The 14,631-nt window shown below is 45.4% G+C and overlaps 1 protein-coding gene across 1 annotated transcript in view; it reads right to left on the bottom strand.

The window, feature by feature from the left end:
• Positions 1-976: 976 nt before the first annotated feature.
• Positions 977-14,631, bottom strand: part of LOC309652579 (uncharacterized protein) — a 118,471-nt gene continuing 104,816 nt past the window's right edge. The window contains exon 3 of the transcript XR_014258784.1: positions 977-6,940. The gene's annotated coding sequence lies outside the window, so the exon portion shown is untranslated. The remainder of the gene's footprint in view (positions 6,941-14,631) is intronic.

The raw sequence follows: 14,631 nt of genomic DNA, 5'->3' as shown, positions 1-14,631 counted from the left end.
TGATAGGTAAGAAGTGGATTTATTTAGAGAGAAATACATTCCACAGACCGAGTGTGGGCCATCTCAGAAGGCGAGAGAGCCCCGAATATGGGGTGGTGTTTATGGGCTGGGTAAGTTCATAGGCTAATGAGTGGGAGGATTATTCCAATTATTTCTGGGAAGAGGCCCACTTTTTGGCCTTTTATGGTCAGCCTCAGAACTGTCCTGGTGCCTGTGGGTGTGTCATTTTGCATATGCTAATGTATTACAATGAGCATATAATGAGGCTCAAGGTCCATTGGAAGTCGAATCTTCCACCATCTTGGACCTAGCCGGTTCTAACCAGTTTTTGTCATGTCCTATGGCTGTCATTCTTTTAAAGGTTGTGCCCTGCCCCCTTCCCTCCTGTTTCACAAGCACTGGGGGCCCTCCACCAGCAACCACTCCCTTCCAAGCCCTCACTCCTGAACCTCTCTCAGCCTTTCCCCCTCAACTATTTCACCTGCGCAGATGACTCCGGAGCAAATCTCACATATTTAATTCAGCTTCAGGTACTGAGGGCCATTACTGTTCCCAGGAAATAGTCAACAGGGATCTTCAGCATCTGAACCCAAATACCAGATAATTCCTGGAGCAGATGTTGTGCAGCCCATATCCCCGTGACCCACCCAGAGGGATGTCATCTGCTGACATCCCTGTGCTTGCCAGTGGCTTCTGACTTACAGTTTCCACTTCAAAGCTGTGTGACCTTGGGCAATTCCCTGTATTTTTCTAAACTTTGGAGTCCTCATCTGAAAAATGGGAATAAAAACACCTACCCTACCTCTCCACCGGGCTACTTTCTACTAAAGCATACCTTTGTACTCAGTCACCGGGTGTGGGCTGCCTGGGAAAGGCATGACCTGCAGCAAGGTGGCTCTCTGTACTGAGACAGCTGGGGGCTGTCTGCTCGTCATATACCCACATACCTAGGGACGGGCAACAAGAACTTCCTTGAAGGTGGATCTGGGCACACATCTCTGTGTCCACCACAAGAGGGATAGGGGATAATACCAGAAGAGTGGTCCTCCTGAAACTGAGCAGGACCCTGTGGGGCTCCTGGACATGGAAGCCTTTCCGTGTCCCCCGTTCCTTGTTTGTAGGGAAGAGACTCCAGCCTCCATGACCTTCCCTGAGTCCCAAAGGGCAGATTCAAACAGTTGCTAATCAGGGAAGGGACGGGATGCAGAGACAAGGGAGAAGCAGTCAAGAAACAATAGTGCAGGGGCTTCCCTGGTGGCACAGTGGTTGAGAATCTGCCTACCAATGCAGCGGACACGGGTTCGAGCCCTGGTCTGGGAAGATCCCACATGCCGCGGAGCAACTAGGCCCGTGAGCCACAACTACTGAGCCTGTGCGTCTGGAGCCTGTGCTCCGCAACAAGAGAGGCCATGATAGTGAGAGGCCCGCGCACCGCGATGAAGAGTGGCCCCCGCTTGCCGCAACTAGAGAAAGCCCTCGCATAGAAACGAAGACCCAACACAGCCATAAATAAATAAACAAAAAAAAAAAAAAAAAGAACTAACCTACCGCAGAAGTCTTTAAAAAAAAAAAAAGAAAAAAGAAAAAAAGAAACAATAGTGCAGCGATTAAAGCAGGGCTCTGGTTCTGCCTCAAGGGATACACATAACAATTTCTTTGAGCTCTTTACAGAACTAAAACCCCCAACAAATGGAAGATGTTAGCATTCTTCATTCCAGAGGAGACCACCTGAGACCAGATTAAAGGAACCAGAGAAGCTCATCAAGGGACTACCTGAGGCCAGATTAAAGGAGTGCAGGCCCTGCACACACCCTAATCTTACCAGCAACCCTGCCCTTGAACCATTGCTATAAAACTCCTCACCAAATCCTCCTGGGTTCAGACACACAGTTTTTCAGGGCTCACACACGAGGCCACTGTGTCCCCCTTTGCCTGGCAAAGCAATAAAGCTATTCTTTTCTACTTCACCCAAAACTCTGTCTCCGAGATTTGATTTAGCACCGGTGCACAGAGGCCGAGTTTCCGGCATCACTCCCAACCATTACTTAATTCTGTTATTCATTTAGACAGAGTGGGCCAGTCGACAAGTTTTTATCAAGGACCTTCTCTATGCAAGGGATTAAACTAGGTGCTGTGGAAAGATAACTCAAACAAGACAAGGTACCACCATGGTTTATATTCCCTCAGAAGCAGATCCTGAGATAAGAGGTGAGTGCTAGCTAAACGGTTTACTTGGGAGGTTCAAGGAACAGCACAAGTGAGACAGGGAAGGGAAGTCAGTCAATGAAGGGTGGGCTTTACTGGCTACCACAGGGGAAACTCAGGATGATGGTGTACAGCACACGTCTCAGCGTTATCCCACCCAAGGGGCAAGGGAATTGGGGTATTTATACACTAGCTCCCATCTTTCATTGGTTGAGAGCTGTGCTCAGGAGCCATTGTCAGTCCCTGGCACTTTCAGCCTGCCCTGTGCTGCCGGGCACAGAAATGGTAATTGCTGAGAGGATATGGGGCGGGGCAGGGCAGGGAACACGGGCTGTGGGTGCTACACTCACATCAAGCACTTTACAGTATTGAGGGGAAGACTGACCATCAGAACACAGCCTGACAAGTTCAATGACAGAGGCATGCTTGGAACACAAAACAGAAGTCCCTAATCTGAGAGGCCTCCTCAAGGAAGTAGCCTAACACATGAACTGAGTCTCAAAAGGCAGCAAAGGGTTGGCCTAGAAGAAGGGGCTGGGAAGCAGCCCCTGAGGCTGTGACAGATGGGCTGCTTCAGGAGTTTTCAAGTCATCCAGTGTAGCTGGAGCATAGCCAGCATGTGAAAGAAGAAGAATAGGGGGATGAGGCAGGGAGAGAAACTGGTGCTAGATCATTCAGAGCCTGAATGTGGCTTTCTACTTCCTATGGAAGGATTAGGCAGACTTGCTAGGATTTTAAGCACAGGTAGGTCATGAATCTGATATACTTTCTAGAGAAGTCACTGTGGCTGCAGAGCAGAGAATAGATTTGAGGGGACAGGACTGAGGGCAGGGAGCCCAGGAGAGAAATTACAAAGGTTGAAAACAGAGAGGTGGCAATGGAGAAAGAGAAGGCAATAGAATCAAGAGAGATGAAGAATGCACAAGGCTTAATGGCAAACAGCATGAGGAGCCCTTGAGAGGCATCTATACCAGTCATAGGTTCCCACCCAGAGTTTTAATCCATTCAATACCTCTGAACTTTCTACCACACCTGGAAGGACTTTTTACTTGGAACCAGGATACAACAAGGAGATGTCTGTAAGTTTTACCACGAGATCACAAGCATAAACTGTGAGTGGGTAATTGAGATGCAAGTACCAAGTCTGTGTTATTACCCTGAGAACATTCCAGGACCAAAGTCAGACAGAGGGCCCCAAAGTCTTGACTTAAATCCATTTTCAATGAGAAGATTCACCACCACGTATTTTTTTCAAGGCACACAAAATGTTAGCAGATTGCTAGCAGGTTAAAGGTAATCTTTCCAATTGGATTTCCCTGTGTCATATTAAACAAAAATTTTTTAATTGAAGTATAATTGACATATAACATTATATTAGTTTCATGTATACAACATAATGATTCAAAATTTGTACATATTGCAAACTGATCACTACAATAAGTCTAGTTACCATCCATCACCAAACACAATTACAAAAAAAATTTTTTTCTTGGGAGGAGGACTTTTAAGATTTACTCTGTTAGCAACTTTCAAGTATACAGTACAGTATTATTAACTATAGCCACCATACTGTACATTACATACCCATGATGTAATGATTTATTTATTTTATAACTGGAAGTTCGTACCTTTTGACCCCCTTCACCCATTTCGCCCTCCCCCACCCCCCATCTCTGCCAACCACCAATCTGTTCTCTGTATCTATGAGCTTGGGTTTGTTTTTGGTTTTAATCCCACATATAAGTGATATCATACAGTATTTGTCTTTCTCTGACTTATTTCACTTAGCATAATGCCCTCAAGGTCCATCCATGTTGCTGCAAATGGCAAGATTTCCTTCTTTTAATGGCTGGGCAATATTCCATTGTGTGTATATAACAATGTATCCATTTAACAATTTCTTTATCCATTCATTCATCAACAGACACTTAAGCCGTTTCCATGTGTTGGCTACTGTAAATAACGCTGCAGTGAACATGGGGTTGCATATAAATTTTCAAAATAGCGTTTTCATTTTTTTTCAGATAAATATCCAAAAGTGGAATTGCTGCATCATATGGTAGCTCTACTTTTAGTTTTTTGAGGAACCCCCATGCTGTTCTCCATAGTGGCTGCACTAATTTACATTCCCACCAACAGTGCACGAGGGTTCCCTTTTGTCCACATCCTCGCACTGTATCATTTTCAGCTCCTTTTTCCTCCATTGACTTTTTGATCCTCATACCTTGCCTAAAGTACGCTGTTTTGGTTGCTGTTGCGCTTGTTTTTTCCTAACAGGCACCAAAGCAACCCATGTCTCATTCAGATAAGGTAGGAAGCAAAGATGGTCATGGTGCAAAGTGTTCCTGTCTCTCCAATTGCAATGGTGTCTCCAGTAGACTCTGATGTATTGTTAAGATCAAGGCCTCAGGGGCTTCCCTGGTGGCGCAGTGGTTGGGAGTCCACCTGCAAATGCAGGGGACACGGGTTCGAGCCCTGGTCCGGGAGGATCCCACATGCCCCGGAGCAACTGGGCCCGTGCACCATGGCTACTGAACCTGAGCTCCAGACCCCGCGAGCCACAACTACTGAAGCCCGCGCGCCTAGAGCCCGTGCTCCGCAACAAGAGGAGCCAACCCAATGAGAGGCCCGCGCACCGCAACGGCAGCCCCCGCTCGCCGCAGCTAGAGAAAAGCCCCCGCGCAGCAACAAAGACCCAACACAGCCAAAAAAATAAATTAATTTAAAAAATTTTTAAAATAAAAAAGAAATAATTCCTCTCCTCCTTAAAAAAAAAAAAAAGATCAAGGCCTCAAAGATAGACATTACCTGGACGTTGTATACACCCTTTCTATGTATAGCCCATTGGCCAGAACTTAATTATATGGCTGTATCTAGCTGCAAGGAAAGTTGAGAAATGTAATTTTCATTTCTAGTGGTCATATATCTAGCTGAAAAATGAGGCTTTTTTTTTAACGAGGACAAAAGAAGGGACATTGTGGGGCACCTGGAGGTCTCTGCTGTGTTAGCTAGCTATTGCTACCTAAAAAACCACCCCAAAACTTAGTAGCCTAAAACAACTACCATTTTTTTTCTCACGATTCTCTGGATCAGGAATTTGGGGCGGGGGGCGGGGGGTGGGAGTATGACTCATCTCTGCTCTGCACGATGTTGGCTGCGGCTGGAGAACCCACATGGCTCAGCCGGGGTGGATCAAATGCCTGAGGGCCCACTAGGATGTCTGGGCCTCTGTCTTCTCATGGTATTGGCAAGAGTCACTAATATGTCTGGGGGCTTCGTTCTCCTCCAAGTGGTTTCTCTCTCCAGCAGGATAGCCTGGGCTTTACATGGTAGCTGGAAATCCCTCCCCAAGCAAAATGGAAGCTACAAGTCCCCTTGAGGCCTGGTAATTCCACCTTTTGATGGAAGCAGCTAAAGATACTTTGCAAAGGGAAGTGAACCCTGGGAGACATGATTCTTTGGAAGCCGTGTTTTAGAATCTACCACCATATGATCCTGCAATCCCACTCCTGGGCATATATCCAAAGAAAACCATAATTCAAAAAGACACACGTGGGCTTCCCTGCTGGCGCAGTGGTTAAGAATCCACCTGCCAATGCATGGGACACAGGTTCGAGCCCTGGTCTAGGAAGATCCCACATGCCACAGAGCAACTAAGCCCGTGCGCCACAACTACTGAGCCTGCGCTCTAGAGCCCGCGAGCCACAACTACTGAAGCCCGCGTGCCTAGAGCCCGTGCTCCTCAACAAGAGAAGCCACTGCAGTGAGAAGCCCGCTCGCCACAGCTAGAGAAAGCCCGTGCACAGCAATGAAGACCCAACACAGCCAAAAAAATAATAAATAAATAAAATAAATTTTAAAAAACAAAAAGACACACACACCACAATGCTCATCACAGCACTATTCACAACAGCCAGGACATGGAAACAACCTAAATGTCCGTCAACAGATGAATGGATAAAGAAGATGTGGTCCACATATATAATGGAATACTACTCAGCCATGAAAAAGAATGGAATAATGCCATTTGCAGCAACATGGATGGACCTCGAGATTATCATACTAAGTGAAGTGAGTCAGACAGAGAAAGACAAATATCATGATATATTTATATGTGGAATCTAAAAAAAGACAATGATACAAATGAACTTACATACAAAACAGAAATAGACCCCCAGACATAGAAAACAAACTTAAGGTTATCAAAGGGGAAGGGCAGGTAGGGATAAATTAGGAGTTTTGGATTATCAGATACACACTCCTATATACAAAATAGATAACCAACAAGGACCTACTGTATAGCACAGAGAACTATACTCAATATTTTGCAATAAGCTATAAGGGAAAAGAATCTGAAGAAGAATATATCAATATATATACACACATACACATATATATATAACTGAATCACTTTGCTATACACCTGAACTAACACAACATTGTAAATCAACTATACTTCAATTTTAAAAATTTAAAAATAAAAAATAAATTAAAAAAAAACAATCTACCACACCTGCAATTGGGGGTGTACTAGTCTACTTGAGTTGCCTTAAGATAATACCACCGACTGGGTGGCCTAAACAACAGAAACTTATTTTCTCACCGTTCTGGAGTCGCAAGGCCAAGATCAAGAAGCTGGCAGGGTTGGTTTTTCTTGAGACCTCTCTCCTTGGCTTACAGATGGCCACCTTCTCATCATGTCCACACTTGGTCCTTCCTCTTGTGATATTGTGATCTAAAATAAATATATATTTGGTCTTCATCCCTGTTTCTGGCACAGAGCTCCTAAAACTATTGGAGTTTCCTAAATGTTGAGAGCAATAAAGGCATCTTTTGTTATGTTAATGAGGTGACTTTTGGAAAGCACACAGGTAACCTGAGGATGAGGGCCGGTTGCCAGGGGACCCAACCATATGATCTGAGGATTGGAACTTTCAGTCCCTCCCCTTACCCCAACTTCCGGGAAGGGGAGAGAGGCTGGAGGGTTAATCGGTTGCCAATGGCCAATGATTTAATCAATAGTGCGTACATAGTGAAGCCTCCATAAAGACCCAAAAGGATGGGATTTGGAGGACTTTCAGGTTGGTGAACCAGAATGTTTCCACTTGCCCGCCGTGCTGGGCCCCAAACTCCAAGAGGACAGAAGCTCCTTTGTTCAGGACCTCGCCCTGTGTATCTCCTCTTCATCTGGTTGTTGATTTGTATCCTTTAATATCCTTTGTAATAAACCAGTAACCTGAGCTCTGTGAGCCACTCTAGCAAATTAACTGAACCCAAGGAGGGGGTCGCTGGAACCTCCAATCTGTAGCCTGTCAGTCAGAAGCACAGGTGATAACCTGGGCTTGTGAATGCAGTCTAAAATTAAGGGGGTAGGGCAGGAAGTCTTGTAGGACTGAGCCCTTAACCTGTGGAATCTGATGCTATCTCTGGGTAGATAGTGTCAGAATTGAGTTGAATGGTAGGACACCCAGCTGGTGTCCCAGAATTAATTGGTGGTGTGGGAAAAAAAACCCATACATTGTAATTGGTGACCAAAATCCTTACCTCTGTGCTCACACATCCCTGGTGTCTCTTCCTCTTCTAAGGACACCAGTCAGATTGGATTAGGGCTCCATCCTTACACTTTATTTAAACTTAATCGCCTCTTTAAAGGCCCTATCTCCAAATACAGTCACATTGGGGGGTTTCAACATATGAATTTTGGGAGGACATAATTCAGTCGATAACAGGGGGTAATATATTAAGTTTGATCAGTCATTTACACCATTTACCACTGCTTATAAGCTAGTCTTACAGAGACTGAGAATTTTCTTTTGAATTCCACCATGTAAATACTGGTGCCTTGGTTTGGTTATATATGCATATATCAGGGATCTGAAAGAAACCAGGAATTTAACAAAACATTAATTCTTGCACTTTTCCTATAGAAGCATCTCTCTTCCATAAAAAAAAAACCAAAAAAGCAGTCTGCTTAGGATACAGAATGTTGGAAATAGCACACTAGTAACAACAACAAAAATCTGGACAATCTGAAAATCACAACTTTTCTTAAACTCATCAGAGAGCTGAGGTCACAGAGCAACCAAGTGACCTGAATGCTAAGAAAACACGGGTGCCTCCAAGGTGAGACAAGATGTGAGCACCTGTTTGCCTGGGGTGGAAGCCACTGGACACTGGCCTTAGTGAAAAAAGTACAACAACATGCAAGATCAGATGGGTAATTTCATCAGAGAGAATAAAACTATAAGAAAGAATCAAATGGTGGGACTTCCCTGGCGGCCCAGCGGTTAAGACTCTGCACTTCCACTGCAGGGGACACAGGTTAGATCCCTGGTTGGGGAACTAAGATCCTGCATGCTGCACAGCAGCGCCCGGCCAAAAAAAAAAAAAAAACTTTCCTTAAATGCATACTTGTGTTGGGTTAACAATGTCTGAGTAGATTAAGTATTAGAAAAAAAAAGAATCAATGGAAGTACTGGAAATGAAAAACATTACTGTGCCTTTAATGGCTCAGCAGGAGACTTGACACAGCTAAGGAAAGAATCAGAAAATTCGAAGATAGGTCAATGGAAATTACCCAAACTGAAACACTGAGAAAAAAATTGTAGGAGAAAAAAACAGAACAGAGCATCACAATGCTGTGGGAGAATATCAGTGTAACATATATGTAATAGGAATCCTAGGAGAAGAGAGAGAACGGGGCAGGAGAAATATTTGAAAAAATAATGGCCAAGAATTTTCCAAAATGAGTGAAGCTTATCTACCACACAAATTTCTCATGCCAGCCTCTTCAGCACTACACTTGGGGGTTACCTTAAACAGCAGAGTCACCAACAAAAAGCTCAAAAATGTGAAAAACATGGCACTAAACAGACCACGAAAAAGACACTTATTTATAGTAGGAGAGCCAAAACAAAAAAGCAGAGCATCACCATGTTCAACCTCAGCTGGGAATGGGCACTTTGGATGACTCAAGTTTTTCACCCCTCTGCACAAGCCCATGAATGACCATGACTGTGCCATGAGTATTTACTTTGCGGTTACAAATAAATTTTAGTGAGAAGGCAAATTTGCAAATAGGGAATCCACAAATACAGGTATTCCTTGATTTTCTACAGTTCGCTTTATGCCACTTCACTTTTACTAAAGACCTGTATTAGTACCTGTTTTCACTAACCCTGAGAAATTCGAAGAGGATTTTCGCTTTTTCAAATAAAGGTGAAAAGCGAAAATAGCGTTCAGTGTTTGTTTTGCAGCAAGCTGTTATAGAGGCAGCGCGCATCCCAAGCAGCAAGAGTGGTCCCGCCAAGCTCCTTCCCTGGGAACTACCCTCAGCATCAAGCCACCATAGCTTGCACCTGTGTCTGTGAGCATCTGCGTTTTATTTATCTCCATTTATTTTGTGCACCTGTTAGCAAGATGTGTCCTAAGGTAATTGCTTCTTTGCTTTACGCCATTTTGGCTTACAAAAGGTTTCGCAGGAACACTCTACTTTCAGATAGCAGGGGAAATCTGTAATGAGGAGCTATTGTATTTGCACACGACTTGAAAGGCTAAAGAGAGGCAAGAAGCCATAATTATTGTTCCTCCAGCAACAGCAGGCAGACACAAAGCGTACAGCAAGTGGAAATTTTCATGGCCACCTCCAGGCACGTCTCTGAGAATCACCTACCTTGGTCCTGCACCAGCATGCAATTCACTGTACTCTCTGACGCTCTGGAAGTTTGAAGCAATCTGAGAGCTGGTATCAGCTTTCCTGGACCTTGGCTCTTCCAACTCTTCCAATTGTTTTGTTAGCACCTGATCTCCAGTATTAAATCCCTTCCTATTTGAAGCACCAAGTGCTATTTTCCCAACCAAACCCTGACTAATACACACTCCCTAAAAAAACATACAGCTTGGAGGAAGATTGGAACAAATATTAAAAGTCCAACTTTGTATAAGTTGTCACAGCTCAGGATTTGCCGGTAAGGCTGGGGTGTGACCTAATTCAACCTCAAGGGCTTTGCGAGTCACTTTGGCTTCTTCATCACAGAGGGGCACATGACAACAGAACTGCTTTGTCTTCAAAAGTGCTGTCCCATTTCCTATTTATATTTTCCAGGGTAAACCCTTATCTTAGGCCACGAAGACACTGTGACAGGATTTGTGTGCAAGTGATTTATGAAGGCAGTGCTTCCAGGAGAGACCAGTTAAGAGAGTGAGGAAAGCAGGACAAGGAAAGGAAAGCAGTCGAGCAAGGGCGCACACTTGGCCTGACCCCGCCAGGGCTCTTGAGTGTAAATTACACTTTAGTCTTTTTCCCAACTCCAGCCAAGGGAGCTGGGCTTGCAGACTCCCGCGCAATGAGTCATTGGCGAAGTGCCATCCCAATTCCCAGGCGCGGACTGAGTGGCTCCGGTAACCGGAAGGCAGACCTCTGAAGAGTGTTGCACGTGCCGTCTGTTAGCAGCAAAAGTACAGAGAAGTCAGGGAAGAGGCACCCAGAAATCAAGGAAAGGATTTGAGGAGGGCTGTGTGAAACACGCACCCTTTCTTTGCTGAAGTGGAGAAGAAGCAGGACATCGGGGTGACTAAGCCCCAGGACTCGAAAGCCATTCTGATTGGGTTTAAATCCCAGCTGTGGCAGACACTGAGTTGACCCCTGATATCCATTTTTCTTAATACAGAAGCTCTGACTGTCAGCTGTGCCCATGGCTGCCCAGAATAAAAGCCATATTTCCCAGCCTCGCTAAAAGCCATGTGTGGCCAATGTGAGGTGAGCAGTAGTTTGGGTACTGACTTCCATGAAGTGTCTTTAAAGGGAGCGAGACCCTTCTTTAACCCTCCTCCCTCCTGCTGCCTGAAGTGTGGTCCTAAAGGCTGGAGCGCACACAGCCATCTTGAACCAAGAGGTGGAGATAGGGTTGCCCGATTGAGTAGATAAAAATATTTTATTTTTACTTAATTTTTATTCAATTGAAAAATTTCAATACTTTAATTGTACTATGTTAGTTAATTATTTAATATGGCACAGGACATACTTAAACTAAAAAAATTGTTAATCTGGAATTCCAGTTTAATTGGTGTCCTGTATTTTATCCAGCAACCCAAGGCAGAGACCATATGTTGTTTTTCTAAGAAAGAATATCTTTCTTGTTTAAGCCACTCTTTTCTCCCCCGCCCCCCACTGTCTCTGGCAGCCGAACCCAATCTAGTAACACTGGATTAAGTACAAAACTTGTTGGGTGACCTTGGAAAAGTTACCTAACCTCAAGATTGCTATCGTTTAAATGGGGGTGATTATCATAATCTACACCGCAGAGGGCTGTTGTGAAGATTAAATGCATTTCAAGTGACCAGATACAGTAGGCAGGGTTCAATAAGTGTTAGCTATTATTGAAGCAGTGGGGTCCTCCTCTCACTTATAAATGATCTCCAACACATTTCCCCTCCCCAAACAACATCATTGCACAGCATCCGGGTTCACATCTTCACCCCTGAAGACCATAATTCTATCTCCTCTGAAGGTCTAACGTCTCCCGATTTACAGAACCACTATTCGGCATCAAGCACTGCACCCTTAGGAGGTAGCTCCTGAATCTATTTCTCTCAGTCAGTTTTGTAGGGATTAAAAAAAAAAATACAGAGAAACTGGGACTGACCACGCGACGCGAAGTCTCCCACGGATAAGAGTCTTTCTATCTTCGCTCAGAATTAGACACAAGAGGAAAACCGCTGGCGCATTCTCACCTTCCGTCTAAATTTAGAAATCTGAAAACACTGTTCATTTTGCCAGACATTTGGTGCCTTCCTTGTGGGCCTGAAGGTGGAGAATTAAATCTCAACACTTTCTTGCATGAGAAGAGTGTATGGAACATTAGACAGTGATCCCCAGAGACAGATCCCCACAGCGCGATCCCCTGTGTACTTACAGGACAAGACTTTTCCTGCAGAGAGAACCAGCCGAACCAGTGTAGGCTTGCAGGCCTTGCAGCCACTCGCTCAGCCCCTCCAGCTGCCTGCAGGTGTCTGTTTCCAATATCTGAACCCGTTCCATGCAGAGGTCCATTTGAAATCAAGAGAATTCTGTCCCAAAGGCAAGGGGAGAGCCCACCCAGATCTGACAACTTGTAGATTTCCTCCTGTCAGCATATTCTAATGGCCTGATTAGCAATTCTATTGTATTTAATTTGCACCCAGGGTAATTCATTGTCAGCCAGAAGAGCCATCAGCATGAAAAATGGCACCAAAATTAAAAACCAATAGTCAAATTTCAGTTGGAATGAGCTCTCCAGGCATAATGATGAAGCAGGATGAACTGGAGTCAGTGGGTCCAGCCCACGAAGTGCAAGCATGTTAGTTACTAACATGCTGCCTGGAGTTTGAGCCAGGCCTTTCTGCATCATGGGAAACAAGCAGCCGAATAGAAAATCGAGAAGGAAAAATGTGTTGGTCCAAACTGTCAAGCCAAGTGGCTGTTTGCCATCTCCTAGCCCACTGTGGTGGTTTTAAAACATGTCCCCAAATTCTTTGACAGTCCTCTCATCAAAGGGTGGAGGAGGCTAATTCCTTCCCTGGAATATGGACTGGCTTTTCAGACTCGCATGGGATGAATAGAATATGGCAGAAGTGACGCTGCGTGATTTCCAACACTAGGTCATAAAAGGCGATACAGCTTCTGTCTGGTTCTCTTTTCTTGGAAGCCCTGGGCTGATGTGTAAGAAATCCCACTGCCCTGGGACTTCCCTGGTGGTCCAGTGGTAAAGAATCCGCCCTCCAATGCAGGGGATGCAGGTTCGATCCCTGGTGGGGTAACTAAGATCCCACATCCCGCGGGGCAACTGAGCCCACGCACTACAGTTACTGAGCTCGCGCGCCTCAATGAGAGAGCCCATGTGCCGCAAACTACAGAGCCCACGCGCTCTGGAACTCATGTGCCACAACTAGAGAGAGAAAATCCCCACGCCACAACTAGAGAGAAGCCCACGCGCCACAACGAAGAGCCCACGCCGCAATGAAAGATCCCGCATGCCGCAACGAAGACCCGATGCAGCCAAAAATATAAAGACAAAACAACAACAAAAGATCACATATTAAAAAAAAAAAAAAGAAAGAAAAAGAAATCCCACTGTCCCAGAGAGCCCCAACTGAATCTCAAAGGAATGTCGTAAAGAGGCAGAGACAATGACACCATGGTGGCAACCTCAAAGGTCTAGCAGTGACAGTGCCCTACGGAGGCTGGTGGAGGTAGGGGTGGGTGCTAGCAAGTCACACACACACATTCCCCGCACCCACCAGAGTATTCTTGGTTACCAGTCCTATCCCCTTCTGTCAAGCAGGTCGACCACCTCACACCTTCCAGAAATCCCTTTACTACTGAAGTTGGGTAGCATTAGTTTCAGTTGCTTGAAACCAAGAAGCCTGACTCAAAACACCCTCATCCTAGCTGAGCCCAGTACACAAGTCTAAAATTAGCAAGAGGCACCGAAGTGCTGCCGGTCTCACGAGGGAGGCCACAGAAGCTACAAGGATCCAAGACCACAGTGAGCTGTGTTACATGCCCATTCCCCACTCTGGCTTCGGAATGGAAACTAACCAGAGGTCACCTTTGCAAACTATTTATTACAGGGTCATACAGTATTACACGGATAATCCAATATAAAAATATATATTCTAACTAAACCTTCCTATGAACACACATGCCACATACACACACAATTTCCTTTAGGGCAGAGGTTAAAGGCCATAGTAGCTTAGTGCCTAGGCGGGTACCTAAGATAGCCTATTAGTCATCTCATAGGCCTATGCAGGAGATGTCACCATCACTGTCGCTGCCCACAAGTCCCCTCACTCTTACCGCTTATTGTATCCAGGCCCAACTTTCAAATGGCAATCCCTGAGTTTCTTCACGCAGGGGCTTCTACTGATCACCAATGCTGCTCTGCCTGTCCCCGGGCAGACTGGGGGTGTGGGAATCAGTGGCGCCCCCCCCCCTGGAAAGAGCCCCCAGTGAATGACCGATGCAAGTTGGTGGATGAATCCCCCAGCTTCCTCACTGCCCTCCCCTCCCACCGTGTCTTCACACGGTTGTCTGTGTCTGTCCCACGGATACCAGTCAGATTGGATCAGGCCTCATCCTTAATGACCTCATTTTACTTTAATCACCTTGTTAAAGATCCTATCTCCAAATACAGTCACATTCGGAGGTCCTGGGGGTTAGGATGTCAACATATGAATTTGTGCAGGGCACAATTCAGCCTAGAACGGTTGCCCACAGAGGTACCTGGCTCGCTTGTGCATCCTTTATTAACTGTCTTCCCGCATACCTGCATGCCCCTGCTGCTGCTTCCTGCCCTTGAATCTTTGTCTCAGGCTTGCTTCTGAGAGAACCCAAACAGTACTACGGTACGGCCACTCCCTTCCTCTCGCCCTCGGCAACTTAGG

Source organism: Balaenoptera physalus (genome assembly GCF_965194825.1).
Source record: "Balaenoptera physalus genome assembly, chromosome: X".
Classification (NCBI taxonomy): domain Eukaryota; kingdom Metazoa; phylum Chordata; class Mammalia; order Artiodactyla; family Balaenopteridae; genus Balaenoptera; species Balaenoptera physalus.
The sequence above is the reverse complement of the archived record's forward strand: the minus strand, read 5'-3'. Positions and strand labels throughout refer to the sequence as shown.